We start from the raw sequence: 7,175 nt of genomic DNA on the forward strand, positions 1-7,175 counted from the left end.
ATCTAACTGATAGGATTGCATATTGATATGTATTCTTTCTGCAGCACTATTCTTTTTTTAAATATGCCTCTATTGATTTCTAAGAGAGGAAGGGAGAGAGAAAGATAGAAACACCAATGATGAGAGACTCATTGATCGGCTGCCTCCTGCACACCCCCAACTGGGGGTTGAGCCCTGACCGGTATTCGAACCTCTATCTCCTGGATCATAGGTCAATGCTCAACTGCTGAGCTACGCAGGCTGGGCTCCCCTGTATTATTGACCTTCTTAATGACATTGTCTAAGCTAGACATTAAGGAACTAGAAAACAAGCAAATTCTAGGTCATTGCTGACAACTGGAGTCACAAAGAGTTGATATCACAACTTGAATATCTTGAGCCATATAAGGACAGTTGAACATATCTGAGACACTCTTCACTGAGTCCAACTCACCAGGCCCAAAATGGGCTCAGTGCTTGGGAAACAATTTGGAATAATGAAGAAAGAGCACACTTTTGAGGCAGACATATGTGAGCTAAAACTGATTTCATCTCTGGGTTATCTGGACAAGTTAATTACCCTTTCTGAATCTCACTTTATTGCTTCAAAGGGTAAGAGAACCTATTTTGGGTGACTATTATATATTGCATCTCATATTTGTCTATGGGAGCTTTAGACCTGAGAATTCATTACATCTAGACACATTGTTTAGAAATTAAATGAGATAATGTATAAACATCTATGTAATAAACACTCAATGCATTTCCCTTGCCTTAATTTTGCACGCATCTGACATTAACCTATCAATTTGATATGTTCCAGTTAGAGAGCTATGGGGGTTTACATAGAAGAAAACCTTCTGTCCAGGACTGAAAATAGTAACTTCACCTCACCATCCATGTATTTATGGGGCAACAGCAAATGTTTAGATTCACTTCTTTACTTTGCTTAATACATTTAAAACCCTCTTCACCCATACTTTCTATGATAAACAGGCCTACAGTGCTGTTTGCAGATAAATAAATATGTAACTAACTAAATAAATAAATAAATAGATTCCCAGAGCCAGCTTGGAGGAACGTTTGATAATCTGAACCATTACGGAGGTGAAATTTCATTACACAGATGGTGACATACCGATGTCTATCATCAAAACACAGCAGGTAGAAACTATCAGCCAGGTCCATTCCCTTCTATAAAATTACACTTATATTAATGTCACTCCAGATTTCATTATGTGGAAAATAATATTGCACAGGTCTCCAGCACTAGGAGGACAGTGGGACAGGGGTGGGGGTTGGAGTGGTGAGGAAAGAATGAGGGGAGGGTGGGAGAGAGAGTGGGAAAAGAGACTGTGGAGAGACCAGGGAAACAAATTCAGATGAGGGCTGCCTAGGACTGGCAGATAGACAAAAAGGAATATAAATGTATACATAATTGTATATTTTAAAAGTCCTTGTAGACTCTGCTGCCAGTTCATGCTGCTTCTTGATTGACTCGCCGCCAGACTTCCTGGGCAAGCCCCTGATGGAATGTTTAAAGGCCCTCCTGTAGAAAGCTAGGAGGCTTACAGTTAATTTTTATTAATGAAGTATGACAGGGATCACCACTTAGCCAAGAAGATGTTACAGCAATCCAAAAAACTGCTCCTCTATTTGGGGCAGGCATCCCCACCCCTACCCCCTCTCTCCCCCCCTCCGCCCCACAAACACACACACATATTTAAGCCTACACATAAGTATAAGCACCAGGGAATTAATAATACAAGAAATTAAGAAACAGAGGAAAACATCTACTTGTTTATATACCTATACTCTGCTATGAAAAGAGGGAGGAATGAAATAAGTTTTATAAATATCTAATCATTATGTGGTACATCTGAAACTAATATAATATTGTATGTCAACTGTAATTGAAAAACATTTTTTTTCTAAAAAAGAGGGAAGTATAAGGATTACATGTGAGACTCACAGTGTAGGGTGGTTTTTCTTAAACTCCATCCCTATTCCTACAGCCCCTCTTTCTATTCGCTCCCACCCAAGAGAAATTACAGCCATTTCTAATATAAATTAGGTTGCCACATTACTTTTCTAACTAGCCCAAATAACTTTACTTGGGCCTCTCTAAGTTACCTCCCAAACTGTGGCAACATTAGTTTTCCATAATACAAATCTATTGTGTTTAGTTTCTGGTGAAAAACTTTCAGTGCTTCTTCTCCTGACTTCCTGGATAAGTGAAAACTCAGTATGACCCCCAGGACTCCTTACTAAAGAGGCCCTGCCCAGATCTCCAGGATTTGGTTTGCCATCCAGTTTTTTTGTTTTGTTTGTTTCATTCCTACTCTCACAGATTTGTTATTTTTCTAAGCTCAGCTCCAGCCTTGATAACTTGAAGATTTCCTCCCCAAGATAATATTCTTCCTTTGCAAATGATTTTTTGATTGCTCACCATTGTTGGGGATGTACACAACGTTTATCCCCAAAAAATGAAAATGTGGGGCAGTTTATTTTTATGTACTATTTTAACCCCAATCTATTGCCCATTGATGTATGCCATCCTTACCTTTCTAAGCCCACTGAAGAAGTAGCTTATTCTGCATTCTATGACTTGCTTATGTTGTCCATTTCCTAGTGCTAGTTATCACACATATCCTACCCAACCTTAAAGAAGAGGTTATTTCTTATTTTCTCTAAGAAAATATCTCCTCAAGTATTTTTATGCCTATTAATCTCTTCTCTATTTGTATAATATTCATAGAGTTCTATTGGCTTTTGCATATAACTTTTACTGCTCTTTAAAGACATGTATACTAGTTTGATCTCTCTAAATGGAGAATATCCCCCATTGGCTATCACATCTTTTTTTTATTTCTCACAATACTAATCTCAAAGTAGGAAATAAATATAGGATGAGGAGTGGCTGTAACAGGAATGAATTAATCAATACTACTGTTTATTAAGTAATCATTGGATGAATTTTATTTTTTAATGTATATATGTTATATATAGGGGTGAGGACAGTAGTTTTACAGTTGTTTGTATGGAAAAATACATGCGATTGATGATTATTACAACAGCTTTGTTAACTCAAAAGAATGTCACTCACAACTCTAAGCATACTTTTACCCACCCTCTATATGTTAATATATGTTATATATATATAATTCCCTATTCATATTGTTTTGCAGTTTCAAGAACCATAGAAATGCTCAGTTACTCTTTTTCTGAGGTTATTTCATGCCTCAAGATTAAACAATTATAATGTCATTCTCTTACTCTAGGGTCTCTGCAGGCGTTCTTTCTGGGGTTCTTTCATCTTTTTTTCACAATTCTTTTATAGAAAATTGGAGGAATTAAATGACCAAGACTAGGATTTAACTTTTATAATATGGGCTGCAGAGCTTTACAAAATACCTTCAGGATTTAAATGGATGCAATCTTAACTGGGTTCTCAAACTTTGGGGTACCTACAAATCAATAACGTTCTGTTACTGACTCTCAAAAAGAAAACTCATAAAGATCTCTGTTCAGTATGCGTGAGGGAACCTCTGGAATCCCAATTTTAACACCTGTGTGATTCTCTGCAGCTGAGGTGCAGAGCACATTTTGAGAAATATTACTTAGAGATCAATGAATAGAAAGTTATGAATATATTAGTGAAGTTATTAATCAGCAAAACTAACCACCAACAACTTGATAATCCAGTTTCCTCTACTGCTGTCTAGAACTCTTTTTTCACTTTCACTCAAAAAAATTTCCGAGTTTCAAATTATGTGCCATTACATTTATAATCTGCTCTCCCTATCAAAAACTATACTTACAAAATTACCCACTACCCACTCTATAATCAGAATTTTTATCTACTAAGTCATGTGACATCCAAGCTTTGATTTCATTAGTTACATTGAACATAGATAATACAATCTAAATGGCTACAGAATGGGTAAAATTGGTATCTTCGAATTGTGTTCCCTAATCCAAATAAACCTTCAGTTGATGGAACATACTTTCTTGCTTTTCTTTTTTTCTTTTGGTCATCTTTTCTCTCTTCCACTAGCCCTTTTCTAGTCTGTAACTCCTATATGTCCCTCATATTACCCAACAGTCTTATATATCTAGCACACACACACACCTGAGTTCCAAGAACAAACTTACTATACTACATTCTAGCCGTAAATTTTGCTAAATGCTTTGTTGTTCACTAAATTCATAAATGGCTTTGGATTTCCCTTACTTTTCTTAAGGTCAGTATTATATAGTCATCCCTGAGTAGAAGACTATATTGACATGATGTATGATTTGTATAATAAAATTTTGATTTGGAGTTATAGTCAATTAATTCAAAGAATTTGAATTCTCTCAATTACAGAAAATTCAATTTAACTTCAAATGAATGCATAAGTGTACATTTTGGTGAGTTTTGACAACTATACACATGTATTTAATTACCATCACAATTAATGACATTTCCATCAACCCCATAATTTTCCTGTGTACCTTCAAATTCACTCACTCCACCCTGAACATCCTGTGTCTGGCAAATACAGATCTCATTGCACTCAGTTTGCGCTTCCTAGAACTTCATATAAATGTACTCGTACACTATGCGCATTTTCATTCCTGGCTTCTTTAAGTCATCATGCTATTTTAAAGATCCAGCCATGCTGTTTCATATATCAGTGGTTTGTTGTATTATTGCTGAGCAGTATTCCATTAGGTGGATGTACATTTTGTTTATGTGTTCCCCTGTAATTGGATATTTGGGTTGGGAACTTATTATAAATGAAGATACTATGAATATTTGAGAACAAAAACTTTGGTGCAATCTGAAATCTAGAGAACTAACCTTGTATTCAACAGTCAATTGTAAAGCACCATGGATGACTCACTAAGGAATATGAGTGTTACATACAGACCAGCATTCTTGGTATATGCATCACCTACTATCATGAATACTTAGAGTGTAGGATAAAAATCAGATCCATGAGACCCGAAATAGACACACAGGACCAGAATCCCAGATATTTGTCCTGGGAACATGTATACTTAACAAAGCTCCTTAGTGATAATGGTGCAGCTTACTCATCTTTGTCAAGTCTGGACTCAAAATTGGCCTCAACTATTATCGACAGATGGAGTTAGAGTTCTACATCACAGAAGCAACTTCCCTTCAGGTCATGTAAGAAGCCCAGAGAGTACAGAAAACAGTAAGGACCATGAAGCTATTATGAACGGTTAATATTTCAAATATATAGAACCAAAGTAGACATTGAGAGGATAGCAATGGTGGAAAATAAAGAAAAGAAATAAACCCAGTAAGCGAGAACTCAAAATTCCCTGAGAGTGTACTTGGTCAAAGATCACCAATAGGATAACAAGGCTTTAATATAAACACTTAGGTAGAAGCGAAGGGAACAAAACTCTACTGAAAGTGATACCAGCAGGGGCAAATTCTATTCCACTGAATTTTGCAGAATTCCCTCAACAGCAATGCTTCAAGCACTAAATAATTTTTTCATCATTTTCTTCATAACATATTCATTTTCTATTCACTCTTCTCAAAAAGAAAAGTAAAAGTAGAGGAGGAAAAACAACAAAATAAGGCAATAAAATCACAAAGGAACCTTTTGCTTCGTTGCTGCAGAGCCTGGTGCTCCATCACTGTTCCTGCCTCCGGAGTTTCCTCCACTCACTGGGGAGGACACCGGGGCGCATGTGTGTCTGCCCAACGCGGAATCAAAAGCTCAGCCTCTCCTCAGAGAAGCTCTGTTGGCAGTCACACATGGATCCGCTCCAGGACCAGCAGATTTCAGGCCCCTGGAGGGACATGCGATTGCAAAGGGCAGGGGAGATTGGCAAAAATATTGACTTTGATATTTTATCACTTCACATTTTTAAAGACTAGAAATGCACTGACAACTGCACCTTTCTAATCAGATGCTACCAGAGGTTCCCAGCATTGCACACACACTGAGGACTGCAATACCAACAAAACCCCACACAGAATAATTTATATGAGAGAAAAGTAATCAACAGCATGTCTGCTTCTCTCTCTGGTTGATTTCTCTGTCCTCTGTTTGGGTGGCACTTTACAGCATCATATGATGGGGCCTCTCAACTTCTAGCTACTTTCAGGTATGATTCTGACCTCATTTATCTCTTCAAGGTATATATAGCTTCCCCAACTATTACAATATAAATGGTGACAAGCAGCACCCCAATTTTTTCCCCCACCACTGGTTCCGATACCAAAGATTTTGCCTAAGGAGAAATATTGAATATTATTCAGTACTTGAGAGGATGTATTTATTGGGGAATGGTATCCAACTTTTAGCTTATCAAGGCGAAGGATCAGAAACTTGGCTTTTAATGAAAAATTTTGAGTCTGTTTCTCTGGACTGTACCCTTGGGAATGGTGGAAGTACACCTAAGTGTCACTTCTTGAGTCAAACCATAGCAAGTACAGCAACCTCAGCCCACTGGTATATAGTATTCCTGTTGCATGCTGCCTTTATCACAATTAGAAAACCAAGGTGGCCTCACACACACATACACACACACACAAAACGGAACACAAAAAACTACCATAGTAAGAAAAGTAAGGCGAGGTTAAGCACAAAAGAATGCTAACAGCCTATTCATGTACAAGACATTTTCTTTTACAGAACCCTTTATATTCATTTTATCTGAGTTTCTCAAAAATGAAACAAACAAAATAAGAGGTCAAACCAATCAGAAAATACTTTAGGAGTGAGCTTTGCCAGGAAATATTATCTCTACCATAGAGAACATAAAATGGGAGGCAGAGAGTTCTATTTCTAAGGCCATGTCACCAGACAGTGACAGAGATGGCATTGTGTACAGCACATGTTCCATCTGTTTCACCTCACCATGAGTTCAAGAAAAGCACTAGCCCTGGACCAGGTCCCCAGCAAAATATGACAAAATGCACATGGTATCCAATGGTCAGGGATGGTGACCTGATGGAACTAAACTTTACAAGGCATTGGGCACCAGCTCCTTAGGAAGCTCACTAAATTGGTCACAGTCCCTCTGTGTGTTCCCTTTACCATCCCTTCCTCTGCAGTTTCTCTCAAGTGTTTCTCAGACTCACACAGTTAATATCTGTTTTCATAGCATTTTCATCTTCCACTTATTAAAATCTGCTCTTCAAACCTACCATCTGGAGAGAATTT

The sequence above is a fragment of the Miniopterus natalensis genome, chromosome 7 (genome assembly GCF_054644295.1).
Source record: "Miniopterus natalensis isolate mMinNat1 chromosome 7, mMinNat1.hap1, whole genome shotgun sequence".
Taxonomy (NCBI): Eukaryota; Metazoa; Chordata; class Mammalia; order Chiroptera; family Miniopteridae; genus Miniopterus; species Miniopterus natalensis.